Source organism: Aotus nancymaae, unplaced genomic scaffold, assembly GCF_030222135.1.
Source record: "Aotus nancymaae isolate 86718 unplaced genomic scaffold, 86718_ANA_hifiasm-v0.15.2.pri h1tg000012l, whole genome shotgun sequence".
Lineage (NCBI taxonomy): Eukaryota > Metazoa > Chordata > Mammalia > Primates > Aotidae > Aotus > Aotus nancymaae.
Window position 1 is genome coordinate 16,150,757 of NW_026988423.1, and position 22,887 is coordinate 16,173,643.

General features: G+C 41.4%; 1 pseudogene; it reads left to right on the forward strand.

Moving 5' to 3' along the window:
- Positions 1 to 2,945: 2,945 nt before the first annotated feature.
- Positions 2,946 to 3,071, forward strand: LOC135274714 (U2 spliceosomal RNA; annotated as a pseudogene).
- The last annotated feature ends 19,816 nt before the right edge of the window (positions 3,072 to 22,887 follow it).

The following is a 22,887-nucleotide window of genomic DNA, read 5'->3' on the forward strand; positions in this document are numbered from 1 at the left end:
CTCAGACTCCAGGGACTCAGCCAGTTTGGGGTCAAGACTCCTTGGCTACCGCCCCTAGAGCAGGTGTGGGGCCTTGCTGCTCTGCAGTCCATAGTGCCTCAGAGCCATCTTGCACCACCTAGACTTGATCATGCTATCCTCCAGCCTACAAAGCATTCACCTTCTCCATTCAGCCACACAGCCTAGAAGGCCTCCCACTATTGAGCCCTTGCCTTCCTTTCCAGCCTTACCACCCACTGCCCTCCAACCACTGGTCCCAGTGCCCTCTAAGCACCACCAAATACCCATGCAATTCCCTCCTTTGACCTTGCCATCCTCTCTTGCTGGGAAGACAAACCCCTTAGCCCAGAAAATACTTGTTGCTCTTTTCAGCTTTTAGAGCACTTTGTCAATTCATTACGTGATGGTGAATTGTCACATGACTCTGTAAGTTTCTCAAGGAGGTTTCATCTTTGCCTCTCCAGTGCCCCCATACAAGACCTGGAGCATACTGACCCCCTAAAAATTCATCTGATGAAGTTATGAATTAATGTCTCTAATGGGTTGTTGATTTGAGGCCAAGTCTTGAAGAGAACTGATGTCCACATTTCATAAATGACTCACTCAAAAGCCAGGGAGGCTGTCTCCTGGCTGGGAATAAGCCCTCCCACAAAGCCTCTGCAGTTTGGGACAGTGGAGGCCTCCATGCTGCAGCAGCTGACAGCCCACACCCTGGCCTGGCAGGGGGCAGCATGGCAAGGCCTTGGACTGCACTGAGGAGTTTCCACAAGAAACAGAGGCTCATCCCTCAGGCCTGGCTCAGTCACAGGAGACGTGGGTTTCCATGAAGGCTCTGACACTCACTTGCTGTGTCCCCTTCAACAAGTCACATAACTCTTCTAGCCTCAGTTTCCTCATTTATAAAATGAAGAACCAGTTCTGTGAATGTCTCACAGGTTCTTAGGAGGCTGTGCCCTCACTGGTCCTCTCCCCCATGGGTCTGTCTTTTGTCTATTTCGATTATGTCTCATCCTCTCCAAGCCCGTGAAATTGAGAACTTTTTCTTATTCATTTCAGTGTCTCCCCACAGGCCTAGCATGATCATTTCCACAAAGTAATAATAATAACCACTCACTGTGCAAGAGACCCCATGTTAAGCCTTAAACACATGAACTAATCTAGTCACCACAAAAACTCTGTAAGAAAACTTTTATCTGTATTGTTCAGAGCAACAAACAAATGCTTAGGGAATGTCATTTGCCCAATGTCACCAGGCTATCAGGTTATAGGGTGGTGCCAGACCCAAGTTCATCTGACTAGAGCCAGAGCTCTAAATAATTAAACTAAAAGATGTTTATTAGATTGAAAGCAATGAAAGCCAAGTGTCAGCCATGTTTGTTAGTAGTAATATAGGATCATTATTCAAACTGAAGCAGATCAATAGAAGCTATATCCCCTGGGATACATTTCTGTCCTTTGGAAAGAGAGAAGGAAAAGGCGAAACCCAGAGATACTCTGACAAATCAGATCTTGTACAGTGGCAGAAAAAAAAAATGTCAGTAGGCAAGTCCACCATCACAGCCAGCAATAAACCCACCACCTCTTACAGCCTCAAAGCTCATGAGGCAGATTCCAGCTCATTTCTTCCAGCAAATACCCTGCACATCAGTGACCACATATAAGCAGGTACTTTGGAATCAAGACTTGATCAAAACAGCACATATTTTCCAGGAAAATATTTTCTGTGACTTAGAATCAAAAGTCAAACTTCATGGCATAGTTCAAAAGAGGCGACTATGTTTATACAATGTCTAAAGAAGTGGAAGAAAAGAAAAAGAAAAAAAAATCTGTGAATGTGGTCCAGATGTCTCCAAATACAGGTGTGCTCCCATTTTTAAAGAATTTAATATACCAAGATCAAAATTTCTAAAATAATTTCTTAAAGAGCACTGATTCATATTGTAAAAGAAATTTTAGCTTTGCAAAAAGATTCACCATCGACTTCATTTCTTCCATCATTTAATAGATAGTTAGAGTGCTTATTATGTGCCATTACCTCTGCCAAGTCTTAATCTTTTCTTTTCATTTGGCCTTTAATCATCTTCATTCATGGCACTGCATCATTTTTGATTTATGAAGAGCCCCTATCTTATTCACTCATTCATTCATTTGCTCAGTAATCTATTTATTCATTCTTCTACTTTCCCCTGCATTTTCCAGGTCTATTCTTTTTCCTGTCCCCTCACACCCCCATCACCCACCCACCATTCCAATCAGGGCAGTTCTTTTCAGTGGTTGATGTTGAGCCTTTTATTTGTAGACATTCGTACCTGTTCTTATAAGATAGGTTTTGTTTGTCATGTATAGATGTTTAATTCATATAGATGATGTTATGTTATACATTTCACACTGTTTCTTATTTTTTTAATTCAGCACAGTGTCGTAAGAGCTATCCACATTGATGTAGACATTCTGTGTCTCACTTCTAACACCTGTAAAGTATTCCATGGTGCGCAAGCACTGCATTTCACCTAAGCAGATTGTCTCCAACTCCCTCTTCCACAAACAAAGCATCAATGAATATTCTTATGTGCATCTTTTTTCAAAGGCATGTGAAAATTTCCTGGAGGTTATATGCTCAGAGGTGGAATTACTGGGTCAAATAATAGGTATATACTTAATTTGACTAAATACAAACAAATTGCTGTCCAAGACTTCCACCAGCAGTTCATTCTTCCTCCAGCTTCTCTTATTTCTACTTTACCACCAAACCTGGCATCATCCAAGGTCTAAATGTTGCTAGTGTAGTAGATGTCATGATAGCAACACTGCAGTGGTTTATTTTAGTGTAGTAGTGTAGTGATAGGGTGGTGGTTTGTTTTACATTACTAATACTAATACATGTAAGCATGTCTTCATATGCATGTTAACCCTATGGAGTTTCTCTTCTCCAAAATGCCTGTTCAATCACTTCGTGGCCTTTTGGCTAAGATCAAGTGTAGTATCTGTTCTTGCCAATTTAAAATGTGTGTTCATTCCTTTGCCAATTTCTCTGCTGGGGTTGCCCTTTTTCTTGTTGATCAGCAGTTCTTTGTACATCTGTATTCTAGAGGTACAATTCTAGATATTTTCAGTTTTGCTCAACACAAATTTCTTTACTCTTGTCATCTGCTAACTTTATTCATAGTGTGCTTTTTTGAATAGAAATACATACTTTATGTACATAAACCTATTTTATTTTGTTGGTCTTATTGTTCTTGTACTTTACAGTTTTCATTGTTATTTATTATGGTACAGCTTAAAAGTTTCATATAAGTTTATCAAGTTCCTCAGGCAGTGGCTCATGCCTGTAATCCCAGCACTTTGGGAGCCTGAGGCAGATGGATCGATCACCTGAAGTCAGGTGTTTGAGACCAGCCTGGCCAACATGGGGAAACCCTGTCTCCACTAAAAATACAAAAATCAGCTGGGCGTGATGGCAGGCTCCTGTAATCCCAGCTACTCAGGAGGCTGACGCAAGAGAATAGCTTGAACCCAGGAGATGGAGGTTGCAGTGAGCTGAGATCACGCCACTGCACTCACTCCAGCCTGGGTAACACAAAAAGACTCTGCTAAAAAAAAAAAAAAAAAAAAAAAAAAAAAAAAAACTGAAATTTTGATTCATTTTCATTGAATTTATAGATTACTTTGGGGAAGATTGATATCATTATAAAATTAATTTGGTCCAGCTAAGCATGAGACAGCTCTCAATCTCCTCAGATCATATTCCATGTTTTTTAATTAGAGTTTTTAGATTTTCTCCACAGAAGCATAGTATATTCTTAAATAAGCTAATTCTCAATTATGTTATAGTTTCTGTTGATATTGTGAATGGCATCTTTTTTATATAATTTTCTAGTTGGTTATTGATGCTATAGAAAAATTCTAATATTTGAGAGTTTATCTTATTTCTAGAAACCTTGCTGGGTTATTTTATTTATTCTAATAGTTTGTTGGTTATCATAGTCTTCCTAGGTAGAAGGTGATCTCTTCTGAAAGTAATGGAAGTTTTACTTTTTCCCTTCCAATTCTTCCGTCTCTTATTTCTTTCCTTCCTACAGTGTTGGCCAGTACTATGACAAGCAGCAATGGTAGTAATGGTCATTCTTGCCTTGTCCTTGTCTTACAGAAATGACAAATTCCTAAATTTTTTTTTAAGATAAAAAATCTTTGCTTGAAAGGGCTCATGGGCAACAACAGAGTTAAGGTAAAACAAACACTTGGATACATTATAATGAAATTTTAAAACAATACAAAAAGGACATTCTAAAAGCTTATTGAGAAAAAGAATATATTCATAGCTAAGGAATAAGAACCAAAATGACAGTATACTTCTCCCCAGCAAAACTAGATGCAAGCAGATAATGAAGAAATACTTTTAAAAGTACTTAAGAAAACAAACACTGAACCTATAATTTTAAATCTAGCCAAATCATCATTTTAACACTGTAGAATAACAAAGATGTCTTCAGACCTTCAAGACTCCCATTAAAATTGCTCTTGGTGGAAGCATTCAAATGAAAAGAGTGACCCAGGAGGATGTTGCAAGACGTATGAAAGCAAAAGGTCATCAAAAACTGGGTAAAGTTTATTATACGAGTTTTCTTAAAGCTAGAAAAAAGAGAAAATTCATACATAACAACACAGAACAAAATATCTTCAAAATAACATGATTAGACAAGTCCAGAGAACACCACTTATATTACATTATATTTAATTTTGCAAAATGTGGTCCTTGAAGAGATCAAAGAGAAATCGAAATGCACTAATGCTTTTGTTTTCTTAGGAGAAAATAGAGCTATCGATAAATTTAAAAAATCAATAGGGACAAATGAACATAAAAGTAGATCTGAAGTAAGAGGCAACCACCATTTTGTTCTTATTAAAAAAACACATTTTTATAACATTATTTTATAAAATATATAAATAAAATATAAATAACATATTATAAAAACAAAAATGTTTTATAATAACATTATAACAAAACAAAAAAGTTAAACTTTTAAACATTCTGAATGTTTAACTTTTTTATAAATGAAATTTAAACATTCTGTTTAACTTTTAATGTTTAAAAGTTTAACTTCTAAATTTTAAACATTTAACTTTTGAGCATTCTGAAAGAAACTGGATCTTTCTATGAAAAACAGGAAGGATATATTTAAAAATTACGATGAATGGAAAACAGGAATAAGTTGGCAGGATAGGTTCTACTAGCACAGTAATTATAATAAATTTAAGAATATTAAACCCACCAACTAAAAGACAGATTTCTGCATTTAATTTAAATTATTTTAAAGATCCAATCATGTAATCTTGATTCTAAAGCTAAATAAGGTTAATATAAGAAAAGAAAATTATAGGCCATCTAATTTGTGAACATCAATTCAAAAATCCTAAACAAAATATTAGCTTGCTGAATTCAATAGTATATTAAGGACTAATACAACATAACATAATAATAATACATCATAATAGGTAAGATTTATCCCAGGAATGCAAGGATGGTTTATTCTTAGAAAACCTATCAGTGTAATTCCCCACATCGATAAACTTTAGGAGAAAAATTATTAAATTAGTCAACCAAATCTAAACATTTGAGGAAGGCCAATATCCATTTTTAATTTAAGAAAAATAATTCTTAGAAACTTAAGACTAGAAGGAAATTTCCTTAACTTGATAAAGTTTATATGCCAGAAATCTACAGTGATGTTATACATAAAAGAGAAATTATAAACAAATTCCCTTTAAAAACAAGTTGCTGTCCAGGCATGGTGGCTCACACCTGCAATCCCAGCACTTTGGGAGGCCAAGGTGGGAGGAATGCTTGAGCCCAAAAGTTCAAGACCAGCCTAGGCAACATAGTGAGATCTCATTTCCACAAAAAATATTAAAAATTAGCCAGATGTGGTGGCATGTGCATGTAGTCCCAGCTACTTGAAGGTGGAGATTGGAGGATTGCTGGAGCCCAGTAGGTCAAGGTGAGCTGTGATCATGCCACCCACATTCCAGCTAGTGCAAAAAATAAAACATATAAAATATGCCATGTAATTGTGCCAAGTTCTATTTTAGGCTTTAGGGATACAGCAGTGAAAGAACATAAATTTTTAGCATTATATAGCTAGATATCTGGTGTTGGGTAGAAATAAAATTCATATGACCTTGCAATAAATGATTTGTCATCAACTCAGACATGGACTAGTGCATAGAAAAATTAACAACCTAAGAGGCTCAACCACCTCTAAACTATGAAGATTTTTCTATGGCCCAGAAATTCAGGGCAGTTTGTAAATTCAGACCTATAGAGGATTTCTTAACCTTGGAGGTGGGAGTAGAATGGAAGACCAGGTTGATTGTAAAGGGGAGGGGCATGAATCCTGTGTGCATATACATATTTTCCTTGGAAGACAATTCAGAGAGTTCATGAAAGCCTCAAGGTTAAAAACCACTGTTTATTATAGAGAAATACTGTGATAACAGATTTTTAAATACATAAAAGATAAGTTGATGTAGGTCCAGCTAGGACAGTAATGGGCTCCAAGGTAAAATGAGTAATCCACAGGTAACATATCAAAAGTCCATTGCCACCTTCAGGCAATTTCCCACATATTCTTTACATACTGAGTCAGCTAAACCCATTTCTCATTTCTCTGGCAAATGTATATCATTTCATTCTTGTGCATAATTTCCCTTAATTATGGGGGAAGCAGCAGGATATAGTGAAGGGATTATTTAATTTAGAGTCAGAAAGACTGGTTTGGAATCTGGCTGCAGTGCTGGCAGTGTGGGCTTGGTCAAGTTGTTCAAACTCTCCTAGTTTTAATTTCCTCCTCTTTCAAGTTGAAATAATAATAATAATTGTTGCACTGATAGCCTAGTATAGAGTTTTCTACATAACGCTAATTGTATCGTACTATTCGGATCAAAAGAATATATCACCAAATTCCCTTTCATATCTTTGTTCCCAAAATTCACACACACTAGGGAGCCCCTTCAAACTTTACCAATTTCTAGTTTTCCAAGAAAAGATCAGGTCCTGCTACCTTATCCAACGGAGCGATAAGATTCAAACATCTCATCTTCTCAAGTTCCCAGGCATCACCTGCAAATATGGCTGACAGCTGGATGGCAGGTTCTTAGCTAGGAATAGGCCTAATCATTGGAATTTATGGTTTTATTTTGCCTTCAATAATTAGACATTATGACTAGGCACAATGAAAAGGAAATCATATTCATATGATCAAATAGAGATTGCATCAACCCAAGTGGCGCCTGGATGAGTGCCAGTGTTCAGAAGCCAGGGCTTTATTGTGTGTGACAGCCTGGCCTCCACGGTAGGCTGGAAGGTGCCCAACTCTTTTTATGGCCATTCCTGAGCTCCCTCTGGTACTAGACAGATGGCCTCTAGCCACTCTGACAACCTTGCATTAACACAGGCAGCTGACAAGTGTCCATCATTTTGCAGATGAGAAAACCAAGGACAGGTGGCTTTAATTATTATCTATGGCCTGAGACTGCCATAAATGACCTTGGAATATAGTCAAGAAAGCCTAATAGTTATTACTTTCGGTGCTATTATGCCATGGAGTTTGGGGGGGAAATAATCTTTGCCAAAAGAAAATGTTTCTGGGCTATTCTACTCACCATGTGGTCTCTCCAAGGTAGAGAGATTTTTTTTTTTTTACCATTACTTAGCACCACACACTGAACAACAGGCTTTATTTAACAGTTTTGCCTCCTTGTTACCAACATTATTTTTCCCCACTTCTGGCATAATCAGTGGACACCTTTAAGAAATATTTTCCATGATATGTCTACAAATGCTTATTGAGTGCAAACTTTGGGCTGGGAATAATGTTAGAGATAATGAGATGAGAAAGTCCCTATGCTCAAGCAAGTTATTGCTGGTATGAAAAACCTGATACATTTTTCTTACAACTGAAAGTCTCACAAGAATTCCTAGAGAACAGTTTCCATCTAAATTACATGGGATACTTACTATACAGAGATATCCACTGGGCCCCACCTCCAGAGAACCTGACTTAGTAGATCTGGAGCAGCCATGACTCTGTCGGTCGGTCGGTCGGTTGGTTTGGAGGTTTTTTTTAATTGCATTTTAGGTTTTGGGGTACATGTGAAGAACATGCATAGGTACACACATGGCAGTGTGATTTGCTGCCTTCCTCCCCATCACCTATATCTACCATTTCTCCCCATGCTATCTCTCCCCAACTCCCCACCCCCCGCTGTCCCTCCCCTATTTCCCAACAGACCCCAGTGTGTGATGCTCCCCTCCCTGTGCCCATGTGTTCTCATTGTTCAACACCCACCTGTGAGTGAGAACATGCGATGTTTGATTTTCTGTTCTTGTGTCAGTTTGCTGAGAAATGATTTCCAGGTTCATCCATGTCCCTGCAAAAGACACGAACTCATCATTTTTTATGGCTGCATAGTAACCAACATTTCAGGTGACGCTGCTTTGAGATTTAGAAAGCACAACCTAGATAATCAAAAACTAGTCTTTCCTTTATCTCAAGATCTCCTTTTCTACCTATCCCCTTTCAAGTTTTCTTCATTGGAATGCCCCTAGAATACCCTGATTACAAAAAAAAAAAAAAGCCTCCAGCTTAAGTGTAGCATGGAACATCCTTTGTCTAGCTAAACACATAACCATCATTTCCCACACAGACGAGGGAGCTTGGCTTCATGAACACTCCACACCCAGAAACAATCTCATTCCTGTGGCTCTCCCAAGAAATAGTGATCCAGTGACCCTATGACCTGGCACACACTCTGCCTGTCCAGGACTTAAAGCTCTCAGCCTCATTTCTTCTCCGTGCAGCATTTAAAAGCCCCCAAGGAGCCAGAGGTCCCCAAAAAACATACATCATGGATGCTGTTGATTTGATCAACTACTGACCAATGCCCTGTTCCCCTTGAACTAAAGGCTCAAAGGAGTAAAGTGAAGGGAGTTTGTCCAGTGATTGAGGTAATAATACTTGTCAATCATCCTCCCTTCTGAAGATGCCACACGGGAACCTCCTCCTCTTCCTCTTCCTGAAACTTCAAGCCCTCCAGTGACTCAGGAGTTTCACCAGGTGTATTGCATGATTTGTGACCAAACACCATGGAAATAGGAATTACAATAAAGCCAAAGTCCATTTCCTTATGAATCAAAGGTACAGTTTACTATAAAAAGAAAAAGGCTCCAACATGTGAAGACAAGTCTATTTGCATGTATGCCATGCTCCCGGGCAACTTTCGGTCACGGGTGGAGCTGTAGGGCTGGCAGCTGTACTGCTGTTTTTCAACTACCACTTCTATAATTTGGTGGGAAAGCAACTTGAATAAATAAATGAATGAAGAGACAAAGAAAATGAAAAGGAGATGAAAATAGAAATGTCAGTAGAAAGAAAAAAAAAGGAAAGAGTGAGAAAGAGATAATGACACCTCAGAATTTTAGACATCTTGAAGGTCCAAAAGAAAAAATAGAAATCTGCTTCCAAAGATAGAGCAGTCAATTCAATTAAGCATTAAGTCGACATGAGGCGTTTGTTGGCCACAGTAACACTAGAGTGAGACTAATGAAAAAAGTAAGCTAAGCCTGGCCTCAGTGAACCCAAAGTCTGACATTCAGTCAATACTTGGGTATCCATAATCCCTGGTCCACCAAAGTGTACAATGCCCAGAATATAGAAAAGACTCTAAAAATGATAGCTAGTATTGTTATTACTATTTTTTCATTAATAACAAATATGAAAGATTTTGATGTGAGCCCAGTGTTGCTATCACTATCTTTGGGAGAAAATACTGCATTTTTTTTAAGAAAAAGCTAATAAATGTAATAGGCACACAATAAATATAAAATGATTGGCATGAGTACTTTTTTCTTTAAAAAAAAAAACTCCCTTAATTACTGTGTTCCACAAATACACACAATCACATCATAAAAAAACAAAAGTGGAGAGAGGTGGGTGGAGATAAAACAACTCCAGGAGTTCCATGTGTGTCTTCTAGCTCACAACACCAACCATAGCTAAGACTTCTGGAGCATTGACTATATGCGAGGAACTATTCTAAATACTTTACACATATTAGTTCATTTAATCCTCATAACAATTCTTTGACATATTAGCCTCCTTTTATATATGAGGAAACAGACAGAGTGAGGTTAAGAAACTTGGCTAAAACACACAGTTTATAAGGAAAAGAGCCAGGGATCTAATCTGGGCAATCTGACTCCATAGCTTCTAATCACCACATCACATCACTCCCCACGACACGCACACACACAAGAGAGTTAAGTCCCAGACAGCTGATCATTCATCCATCCATTCATTCATTCTCTCATGTATTCATTCATTCAGCAAATATTTTTGCTGAATGTTATCCCACCGTCATCTAGTCTGTATTTGGCATTGATGATGGAACAGTGAACAAGGAAAGTAAGGCCCTGACTTCTTAGAGTTGACATTCCAGTGGATGTGGGGAGAGGTAGAGGAGAGGCAACCAGAACAAATATCTTCCCATTAGAACAAGGAAAGCAATGAGTCAGAAAGTATCTTTCAAAATAAACATTTTGGGCACATTCAGAAAAGCATTTCTAAAAACCCAGCAAAGGGATACAGATAAAAACCATCAATGGCATCCAATCCAGATATTCTACATGCAACAAATTCAAGAAATATCAGTTGAGCACTAGCCACTGTCCTCACAATAACAAGGTAGAAACTGACTCAGGGAGCCCTAAGCTCAGTCACACCACAGGAAGTGGGTACTAAGGCTCTCATGGGCTTTCCACTCTGTGACAGAGACAGAAGGTTTTTTAAGAGTCTAACGGACTCTGAGCATCTTGGATCTCCCTCTTTTTTTGAAGGTTTCCTGTCCCACTTGAACATCTTATAATGTAACTCAGACCACCTACCTTCCCAAAACAAGGCAACCATTTTGCACCAGTTAAGGCAGACTTTACAGACGGATGCACAGACTACAAAGCAGAGTTCCAGACAGAATGCTAAGCTGACTCAGACCCACCTCAGCTGGAGTTTGGATTGGCCAATTTATAAAATGATGCCAAGCCCTGGAATGCAGAAAATTTGGCAGACTTCTCGTGCTAGGAAGCATCGGGTTTCTTTCGTGACCAGCAAATTTGGCATAATGAGAGTAGTAGAGTATATGCTCAATAAAGTCTCATTGATTTATTGATAACAGTTCCTTTACTCTTTTTCAGGGGTAGACAACCATACAGACATCAGTGTCTGCACCTGAAGTTGGAGAGCAAGTTCTCTCTCCAGCCCACCTAGGTTAACTGCAGTCACCAAGCCCCACCAATCCTATTCAGGATGCTGGTTGTTGAAGACAGTGGCCCCAGTTGCTGCAATAGACTCCAAACTCATGCTGTTGAGAGTCTTGAGTCTTGAGCCAACATGCCCATTTTCTGTCACTCCAAATTTTTTGTAGGTTTTGAAATACAGACAGGAATCTACCAGGTTTATCTAGGAGAAATGTCACATGAGGCCCAAGGAAGTGCAGAATTTTGCCAAATATTGTGTGAGAATCCTATTCTTTCTTTTATTTTTTCAGCCACTGGACTCAGGGTCTGCAGAACTAGAACCTCTGCTGGCCAGGACTTCTTCCTCCTCACCACCCTACAGGCCTGGGTGGCACAGGCAGAGTTATGTCTGAGGCCGCTCACATTTCCAAGGATCACAAGCAGCTTGGAATTGTGCTCCATCTCTCTGGTCCTTGGAATTGTGTTCCAAGCTGCTTGTGATCCTTGGAAATGTGTTTCCAGTTGTGTTCTGTTTGTGTTCCATTGGGAGACTAGGGAGCCATGAAAGGTTTTTCACTGAGGAGTAACAGGGTCAGAGTCGCACTTCTTTTAAAAGTGGCTTTGGCAACAGTGTGAAGATAAGTTAGAGTTACGAGAAAGGTTGGGAGGTTAGAGAAAGAGTCTTTCTAATGATTGTTTCAGCAAGAATTAACTAGAATTGAACCCGGATTGGTAACCACAGATGATCCCAAGCCGCCTGACTCTCACTGTGTTCTATTCTGAAAGCATCGTGTCTCTGCATTCTCAGAATGGGTCACATAGTAAGCACTCAATAAATGTTTGCTGGATTAATGAAAAGTGAATAAATCTAGTGTGCGCCCTTCATTGTTAAAATGAGGAAATAGGACCAGAGAGATGAAATTACCTGCCTATGGTTACCTAGCTAGGCAAGGGCAGAGATAGACCTAGAACCTAGCCTCCAGCTTTCCTTTTCCAGTGATTTTCAAACTTTGTCATGCATCCAAATTACCATTTTCAGAGCTTCTGATTCGGTAGGTCCAGGACAGGGCTGGAGGATTTGCATTTCTAACAAATTCTGAAGTGATGCTGAGACTGCTGGTCCAGGGATCACATGTGAGAACCACTGCCTTATCTGGTTCTCCTCTATAACACCTAGCTATCTTATTCAGAAAGCAGGGCCTCGCCTGGCTCCTTCATCCCTCACTGCTTGGCTCTGTGCTTTTGGGAGAATAGACATTCCATTCCAGCCTGCACAGTGGTAACATAGTTTGGTAGTTAAGAGCCCAGACCTGCAAGTCAAATGCCTGGGTTTGATCCTGTCTCCACCAACCTTATCTCCTCTGGGTATGTACATTATAGAATTCTTATAAGGGTTAGGGTTACTGAATGTGCATAAAACAGTACAACAGTGCCTGGCAAATAGTAAACACACAAAAGGGACAGCGATTCTTACAATCCCATGGATAGGCTTGAGCCTGGGCCCTGAGGGGAGTCTTGACGGTACTGCCTGAACTACAGAGACGTATGAGAATATGCCACAGAGTGGTGACAGATTATACCATATAGTTACCTAGATCCATAAACATATACATCAACAACGAGTGCAAAGGTTCCTAGGAGGGATACTACTGTGGGATGATGCTATCTGGATCTCCCCCAAGTTTCCTCCAAATCCACTAGATCTCTTATTACTCTGAGTCAAGGAACCAGATTACTAAATCACAGTTTATAAATTATGAGTCACTTTATCTAATCTAGATGGTCATATGCACTCATCTATCAGAGGCTGTGATATCAGCTTGGACTGATTAAAGCAACCAAAGCAAAGGGCAGCATTGGAACACCTGTTCCTTTCAGCCCTCCACACCCTCAGGCAGCAGGAGCAGCAACTGATTGTGGTGCCTAGAACCCCTGGGTGCCTGAGAAGCATATGCTGAAGCCAGGCAGTAGCTGAGTACAGGTCTCCAGGATGCTGGTTACCCAAAGAACTGTATATTTGGAAATCTACTACTCTAGTCCCAAACATAGGATACACCATCACGATTTCCTCTTTAGCCACTCAGCTTTGGGGACATCTGGGAAGAGGTTGCAGAGAGAAGCCAGGAGGAAAAACTCCCCAGTTACTAAAGCAAAACCAGAGTGTCGAAGGTCTAGCATGAGAAGGAGCGGGAGATGCTCTAGGAGGGATGGATTACTTACCAAGTGACATGACCTGTCTCCAAGCTCCACTTCATACTGATTGAACTCTGGGAGCTCCACTACCCTTTGAAAAGCTCCATGCAAATGTGAACTTGAACTCTGCTCTTAGAAATACTCAAGAAATACTTGAACTCTGCTCTTAGAAATACCAGTCAAGACAAACTGGTACTGTCTAAAAAACTCTATAGCAAAAAGCAATGAAGAATTCGATCTCTGGAATTAAATAGACCTGGGTTCAAATCTCAGGTCTACCTCTTAAAACTGTTACCTTGAGCAAAATCACTTAATGCTCTGTGTCTTGATTTCATCACCTGTAAGATACAGACACAATAGTTCCTCACCAGGCTGTTACAAGGATCAACTCAGATACTGCATGAAAAGGCATACCATGAAGCCTCACAATCATAGAGGGCCAGGAAATGGCCATTGTATTACTAAGCACTGAGCAAGAGCGAGCATGCTAGGAATGACCCAGGGAACACCAGGCATGGGGAAGAAGTCAAGCTGACAAGTCCAGCTTTCTAAACTTGCTGTAGCCAGCCCATTCCTGTGTCTCGAAATTCCTGCCCTTTCCATACTGATATGGTTTGGCTGTGTCCCCACCCAAATCTCATCTTGAATCGTAGCTCTCATAATTCCTACATGTTGTAGGAGAGACCAGACAATTGAATCATAGGGGCAGTTTCCCCCATACTGTTCTCGTGGCAGTGAATAAGTTTAACAAGATCTGATAATTTCATAAGGGGGAAACCCTTTCACTTGGTTCTCATTCTCTTGTCTGCTGCCATGTAAGGCATGCCTTTTGTCTTCGGCCATGATCATGAGGCCTCCCCAGCCAGGTGGAACTGTGAGTCCATTAAACTTCTTTTTCTTTATAAGATACCCAGTCTTGGGTATAGCTTTAACAGCAGCATGCAACACATACGTAGTGTGAAAATTAATGTCTGGACCACCTCCACGGCCTCTTCAACTGTTTATCTCCATATAGGCCCACATCAGCATCCTCTTCAGACACTTGTGCCCAGCCCTGTGCCTGGTCTGAGAGGCAGACCTCATCCCCAAGTAACTGACACCAGGAAGGCATCACCTGGTGATAAAACAACTGCCACTTACCAAGATATGGCCTTATCTTTGTTGGCCTAATAATCTCAATAGAGTGGAACAGCCTGAGATGCTCATAAAATCATTCATTCCACATATATAAATGGAGACCCTGTCCATGAGTCCTCTCCCTCTCAGAAGCCATTTCATTAGAACTTAGTGCTCCCAGCTCAGGAAATCTGGCTCCCGGAGAGTGAGTCCATGGAGTGACTAAGGAAGAAGGCCAAATGGCCTGAAAATAGTGAAGAATTTTTCCTGGAGCAGAGAGTGCAGTCCTCAACCACAACCAGGAAGTAAGGAAGAAACTGGCCCAGGCCAGCTGGGCTTAGGCATCCAGCAACAGCTCCTCCATCCTCGAGGCACCCAGGGGCTCCGCTGCAGGTGCGGTCAGGAGCTGTGCCAGGGGAGACTGGCCTGAGGTCCCACGTGGCTTCCTGCCTGGACAAACATGCTTCCGCAGCCCCGGTGGACTGTCACCTCCGAAGGCCCCCTCAGGCAGCACTCACACTAGCCCATTGTTCTTCCTCCTGCTGGCAGTTCACTGGCTCCTGCTCCCATCCCTGCTCCCGGAGACCCCAGCAGAGCCTTGCATTGCAGCACTCCAGCAGAGTAGGTACACACTGAGCAGGTCCTGGGCTCAGCACTGTCACCCCTGTGTATGTCAGAGAGTCACGGACCTTCCCTATTTTAGGGACATGCCTCCAAGTCTAGTAGCAGGGACCAAAAGAGCATATTGTGAAAAGGCTGTTCAAACGACAAAGATTTTTAACTGGTTTCTATCAGCAATGTTCTTTTCTTTTTCAAATAAATTACTAAGCAGTTCTCCAAAACATAAAACAGATAGAAAAGCTCCAACTCCAGTGAAAAGGGAGCAGGTGGGGCCCATAGGCTGTCTTTGGGGTCTTCCCACTCCTTTGACTTCCCTAGCCCTCAGTCCAGGCAGCCCCACAACATCTCCAGAAAACTCACAGAGTTGGAGATGCTCTGCCCTAGGCAATGCCCCCTTTGAACTCACCCTGCAGACTAACGTCTTCCAGCCAAACTTGGAGGCACACCTCCTGCATCACCTTGATCGCTTTGCACAGCTCCTCAACCTGGTCCACCAGCTGGTACAGGCATCTCGCAGAAGCCACTCCAGAGACATGCCTCTCTTCTCTGGGCCCAGCCCAGACGTGGCACCACTGTTGCAGCACACAGTTTCAGCCCCTGTACCCTTCAATCTCCTCCTCAGCTCCTGCCCAGGATGGTGACAGGTGGCCATCAGGTAGCAAATTATACTTGAGACTTGAGAGCAATTCAGAGCCAATGCCCCCTTCAGAGCAGTTGAATTCCTACATAAAAACAGGTTGTCTCTATGCTAAGGGGCAGAGACTTGGGGCTTTGGGGATAGAGCTTTTAGAATGGTCCCTCCTGTTATATGTAACTTCTAAACTGCCTTGGCATTAGGTAATATTCTGAAAAACAGTCACCTTGATTTCCAGAGTGACCAGCCAGGGTTATGGAAGGTCCACAGCACTCCCTGTCCCCTCTGCCCTTCTCAGGCCTCTCCCAAGTCAGCCCCATTTCCCTTCCCAGCCAAGTCTACCCGCATGTCCCCATTCTGCTGCAGTTCCAGCAGCTGCGCCAGAAAATTGCCCGCTAATTAAGATAAGAACATTCTCTACCCCTTTGTTTTTCAGCAGAAGCTAGTGCGCTTTTCTATTATGTCTGAGGTTCAGTCAACCTTCCCTGAAAATCAAGACAAATGTAACCACAAATGTGGATGCAACCACAAGGCCCAAAGCTCACGCTACTCCCGCCCTCAGTGTTCCCATGCGTGTGGGTCCACCCACCTCCCAGCATCCTTCAAAGCCTTGCCCAAGACCTACACTTCCCTGAATCATTTCTAACCCTTCTTTTAGAGTGTTTATGATTCAATTCCTCACTTTTTGATAATTAATCACATGTTGCTTGAATCTTCAATGAACACTTAAGAGTTAAGAGTTTTTGTTTATTTTCATTACTCAATTGTTAGTTTCTTACAGGCAAGGACCGAGCCTTCCCATCTCCCATGGCGCCCAGCAGTGTTTTATACTGTGGTTTGCCCAGAGCTAGTTTTCAATTAGTATACGTTGATTTATTCATGCCACTGGCTAGGAACAGTGTTGAGAACATACAAATTCTGAAGAGAGCTCTCATAAAGCTATTTCATTCAAAGAAATGAAACTAGGGCTGAAAAAGAACATGAGATGAAGCACACATTTTAATCTCCTAATTTCTTAGTTCATTTCATATTTTCCTTAAGCAAACGTGTAAATCTAATCTGCATGACACCCATCTCCGGACTGTCTCCCAATACCCACAATTTCTCCCCCAATCCACTTTCCAAATGAAGCCAAGAGGTTCATTTTTTATGCAAATCTCTCATCTTCTTCCATGGCTTTAAATCCTTCAATTGCCCTTCCAGTTTCCCTGAGGCCCCAGTCTAAATCCTTCATCTAACTTCCTAGGCCCTCTGGGAGCTGGGATGCCATTCTAACCTCATTTCCTGTCATATTCCCCCATACTTTCTAGGATCTGGCATATTCAGCTTGCAGTTCTTAAATTTTCCACACCACGGTCTCTCTCTATTCCAGGCCTTCACAGGAGCGCTTCTTTCTGTCTAGAATGTTCTTCTCCCCACCTTTTTCTTTCCTTTCCTCCATCCCTTTGACTGACTGATTTCTGTTCAATTTTCAGTTTTCAGATTAAACATCACTTACCCAGAGAGGACTTACCTGAGCCCCAGAAGTCAGATCAAGCCGACTGATAGGTGTTCACAGGGCATCTGTCTTCTCTTTAAGGGGGGATCTTCTCACTGGTTTGTTTTCCCTCCTACCTCCTGAGACTTTAGACAGTGTCTCTTGTTCATAGTGTATCCCAAAACTAAGAATAGTGCTTACTGAATAGAATTGAAATGTCACCACATTTCAGCCAAACGTTCGGGAAATCTTTCTTATATACAGTGCTTTCAGACCATAAAGGCACTACGTTTCAAGTGATGCTTTGGGATCACTGTTTTTCAGATAAAAGTACAATTAAAGAAGTACTGTGTGCAAGAGTTCCATTATCTCTAATTCAGTACAATTTCTCTTAAATAAAATCATTAACTTCCCCTACCACAACCTTATCCTCTGCTTCGGTCCTGTCCACCACGTTCACTTGTAGTCTGTGACTTGTGGGGCGTGTGTGGAAGGAAGAGGGTAGTTATGACTGCCATTACCACCACTAGTGAGCCACTGTGTTACTGCCATTGTAGATAAATCATCACTGTCTATCCTACCGGAAGAAAAGTCTCCAACACTGCTGATGGGCTGCAAGGCGGAGACAGCTTCCGTAGATTAACAAGCAACCAGAGATAGCTCTGTGAGTTTACAGACCAGCCAACCATTGACCAAATATGTTTTCAGAGGACACCTCTACCTTCCAACCACATTACTCCAACTCTTAACTAAAATGCTCCAGTAAGACCTCTGTCCTTTAGCCTAAAGCAGTGGTTTTCAAACTCTCACATGCATCAGATTGCTAGGACTCACCTCCAGAGTTTCTGATTCAGGAGGTCTCGTTCAGGCTGAACATTCGCATTTCTATGTTCCAGGTGATGGTGATGCTGCTGGTCTGGGAATTACACAGTGACACCTTCCCACTTAAACTAGAAATGGCTTTCAGGCCTGGTGGTGAGTGGGATTCACCTGTGGAGGGGTTTTCGTTTGTTTGTTTGTTTGTTTTTGTTTTTTATAGAGTTTGAGTGGGGCCCAGTCTTTCGTATTTTATAAATGTATCATAAGTGATATTGATGCATGGCCAAGGTTGAGAACCATGTTATCCCTATTGAAAAGCAATGATCCCTGTAACGGTCTAATATTTCAATGCAGAGCCAGTGATTTACAAGCTAACATAAATGAGTTCTTGAGCTTTCCTGAGAGATTTTAATGGCGGGAAAGGGCATGAATACTGAAGATCCCAGACCAAGAGGGATATGTGGATGAGGCACAACCCCAGAGAGAAACAGAGACAGCCAAACCCCACCTTTACTCACGTCATCACGTGCCCAATCTGTGGCAGCCTCATGCAGGAGGTGCCCTTGAAGCCACAATTGCAGCTGCTTCCTTGGAGGCTTTTACTGCCTTTGGTTCTGCTTCCTGTAGCCTCCCCAGCTGTGGCCAAGACTGTCCAAATGGGCAATGTGAAAAATCCAGCCAGTCAGATATTTTGACTGAAGCCCTGGATACCACTTAGCCTCTAGCATAAGAAAGCTCTTCCCCTGACCTCCTGTAAACTTCACTGTCCAGGGAGTCACTAGAAAGCATCCCCATATGAATTTGATCATTGGACTGCCTTTGAACATAGGAGCTCAATGGGACTTTAAGCTTCACTTGAACTTCACTGGGAGAAATGACATGTCTCATGAGCAGGGCAAATTCCATCAGATGTTCACCCCTTCACTTTCTAACCCCAGGGGAAGTGGGTGGTAAGAGGAAGGGGTCAATGTTTTTCCTGTTTCCTCTCCCAAATGCAACTTCTGAGTCATATCACCTCTTGAGAAGATAAGACCTCTTTGCTTAGTCCCTCTTTGGCTTTAAGAGGGCTTGGTCGTCTTTGGGAATTGACCTCCTTTTTGCCGGGACAGCAGTCTCTGAGAGATAACTCCAAATTTACTAGAGAGCTTCCACTTTTAAACCACAACATCTCCATCCTGTAGCAGAGCCTGGCTAGAAGGGTTGTGGGAATTGCAGGCCACAGCTGAGGTTGGTGGGATGGGTTGCAAGCAAGCGGCTGAAGCCTGAGAGGTCCTTCTGCACTCAGGGTGGTGGGTGTGAGCTGAGTGGGACTGAGGGGTGAGGATGTTTGCAATCCTGCATTATCCTAAGTATGGCCTGGATAGGGGTCTTATTCCTGATCTACAGAGAGAAATGGGAGGCCCTGGAGAGAGCCTGGATGGGTGAGGGTGGGGTGAGGGGAGACAGCGTAAACTCCCTCTGTTACTGGGGAGGTCAGACAGAGATTTACAGCAAAAGAACCCTGAGAAGCAGGAGGCCCAGGTTCCCACTGACTGGCTGAGCAACCTCAGAAAAGTCATGCCACCTCTCTGTGCCTCAGTTTCCTCATCTGTAAAGGGAGAAGACCAGAGCAGATGATTGTGCCCAGCCCTAGTGGTCTATGATTCTACAGTTATGTGAATTAAACTACTATTGGGTCTCTTATCTTAAGATACAATAGGCAGTTAAACTGCTTTCAGCTCAGGAACGGGTATTACATCTGTAGTACTGGAGTAAATTTACAAATAACAAGAACTTTAGAACCCTCTAAATGAAAATCCATCTCTCTCTTCCTCCCTCCCTCTCTCTCTATATCATACAAGCTCGTGTTAAAAGATGGAGAATGTTCTAAACAAAGTGCAGTACAGATTAAATTTCTGAACTTTAACATAACATAACTTTAACATCGCTTCAAAGGAAAATAATCTTATGATTATTAAAGCCCTTATTCCCAACAACAAGACATGTAAGTGAGGAAAACTCAAGAAGAAAGGAAGCCTTCCTCCAGGAGATAGAGGTTAATCTCTCCCGCTCCCATGTGAGCTGGTTAATGACTAGCTCCTAACAAAGAGTATATAAAGGGGAAAAAATAGCTTCACCATGGAGAGACCTAACAGACGCCACCTTAGCCGAATGACCAATGTTAACATCACCTGTGACCAGTCACGGTCCTATCACATAGCCTTGACCGGATGTAGTGGGAAGCCCGCTTCACCTCTGTAGTAGTCTTCCTAAAAACCCATAACCCCAGAATAAGCATAAGAAAACACCAAACAAACCCAAACTGAGGGACGTTCTGTAAAATATCTTACCAGTACTCTTCAAAACTGTCAAGGTCGTAAAAACAAGACTGAGAAACTCACAGAGCAGAAGACACTAAAGAGACACAGTGAATGAGGTCACAGGCTGTTCCTGACTAGAACCTGGAACATAAAATAATAATAGAAAAATTGGTGAACTCCAAATAAAGTTTGTAATTTAGTTCATGGTATTACACACATGCCAATTTCTTAGTTTTGATAAATGTACCATAGTTGCATAAGTCGATAACATTAAAGAAAACTGGGAGAAGGGAGCATAGGAATCCTCTGTGCTTTATCTTTGCAACCCTTCCACAAAGCTAAAAATATTTCAAAATAAAAATATTTTTAAAAACAAACCAGATTATACACAGGGTAGGCAAAGTCATTCATGCAAAAAAAAAGTGTCAACTAGCAATGAATATAGCATTACTGTTTGGATGTAAGATTTAAGATTTGTTCATCATAAACTTAAATTAAATGTCAACAAATACCATGGCCTCACTGTCTTTGTTTTCATATTCACTAAATTAGACTACAATCTCTTGTAAGGGGTTTTCTGCCTACCACTGTATTCCCATCACCTAACTCAGAGTAGGCACTCAGAAGGTATGTTTTGAGTGAATAAATGAATGAATGGTATTATTCTGGGCTTGTACAAAGAAGGCAGGGAATGAATTCAATCCCTGCCTTCTTGGAACACACAATCTAAGAATATATAATTATATATTTTTATTCATATACTATTTATATGTGATACGGTTTGACTCTGTGTCTCCACCCAAAACTCACCTTGAATTGTAATAATCCCCCCATGTCACGGGAGGGACCTGATGGGAGGTAATGGAATAAATGGAGGCAGGTTTTTCCCATGCTGTTCTTGTGATAGTAAGTAAGTCTCTTGAGATCTGATGGGCTTATAAAGGGGAGTTCCCTTGCACATGTCCCCTTGCCTGCTGTCTTGTGAGATGTGATTTTGCTCCTCATTCACCTTCTGCCATTATTGTGAGGCCTCCCCAGTCATGTGGAACTGTGAGTCAATTAAACATCTTTCCTTTATAAGTTACCCAGTCTCAGGTATGTCTTCATTAGCAGTGTGATTGCAGACTAATTCAATATGTCAAAATAGTTATCTTTTATTACATGTTACTTTATATCAATCTAAGAAATCTAAGATTTATATATAAAATCTAAGATACATTTACATAACGCACACACACGTATAATCAGAGAGAACAAAATACCAATATTCAACCAGCCTGAGGAAAAGTGAATTCTGTGTCAGGAGGGATTGTTGCCTATTTTTGTTCACTGCTGTATCCTTGGCACCTAGAATAGGTTTGGCACTAGCAGACACTCAACAAATATTTGTTCGATGGATGAATGAAACAAGCCTCCCATACCAGCCAAGGGGATATGCCTTCCAGATCCTCTCAGGGTTTGTGTGTAGGAAGAGTGGGGGTGCTGCAGAGAAAGCGTCAGCCTTCCCAGCCTCAAGGCAAGTTGGCATGTGTTGTATTTATGCTCAATGTTCCGCTGAGATGCCTTAAAGATTCTCCCAACCGGCCTTCAATGGCCTTTCAGAATCCTCATTCTGCACAAAGGTCTGACTGTGTTTTTTGCCAATGGCAAAATAATAATAATAACAATAATAATAATACATTGGAAATGTCTCCACACACTCATTTCCACATTGCAATTTGTGTTGACTTGGTGAAAAAATTCAATGAAACTGAATACCACTTTCCAGAGTGGAACATCAAATGACAGCCCCCAAGCAAAAAACTCAGAATGAGTCCCTTTAGTCTTCTAAATGGCCAAATCAGTTTCTTTCCAGAGAGAGACTTCTCTTATGGGGGCCCCAAGAGGTGCAGGGCTGCTCCAGTGGTATTTTTGCTCATCATCCTGTGAGCTCTTAACTTGAGCATGACTCTGGACAGAGCATGGGTAATTTCTCTACTTGAGAAACCCTCAAAGTAGAGCCTCAGGTTACAAAGATGAAACACAATTGTGTACACAGAAATCTGCCTGTGAAGCCAAAGGTAATTAACCTGTGCTTTTTATGCTTTAGAATCCCAACCTCAAACACTCTGTTGTTCTCCTCTGGGCACTGGGTTATGTAGGACTAAAATTAAAATGAAGTCCTCCCTTCACCATGACACTGTAATTAATAGATAAAGGGGAAATGATGTTTGTGGGCTAAGGTCTCCTTTACTTGCATTGTGGGACAATGGAGAAACCCCAGTGAAGCAGTTTATCTCTGAGCCAGACCTGACAGCTGCAGAGGAAGGGATCTGGGAAGCATTCAAACATCCATCCAGCCAAAACTAACTTCCTTTCTCTCTCACCATGGGGCCTACCATTGTCAGCACTAATTTTCGGCAAGTCACTCCCTTGCCCCCTGCAAACTTGAATGAAGATG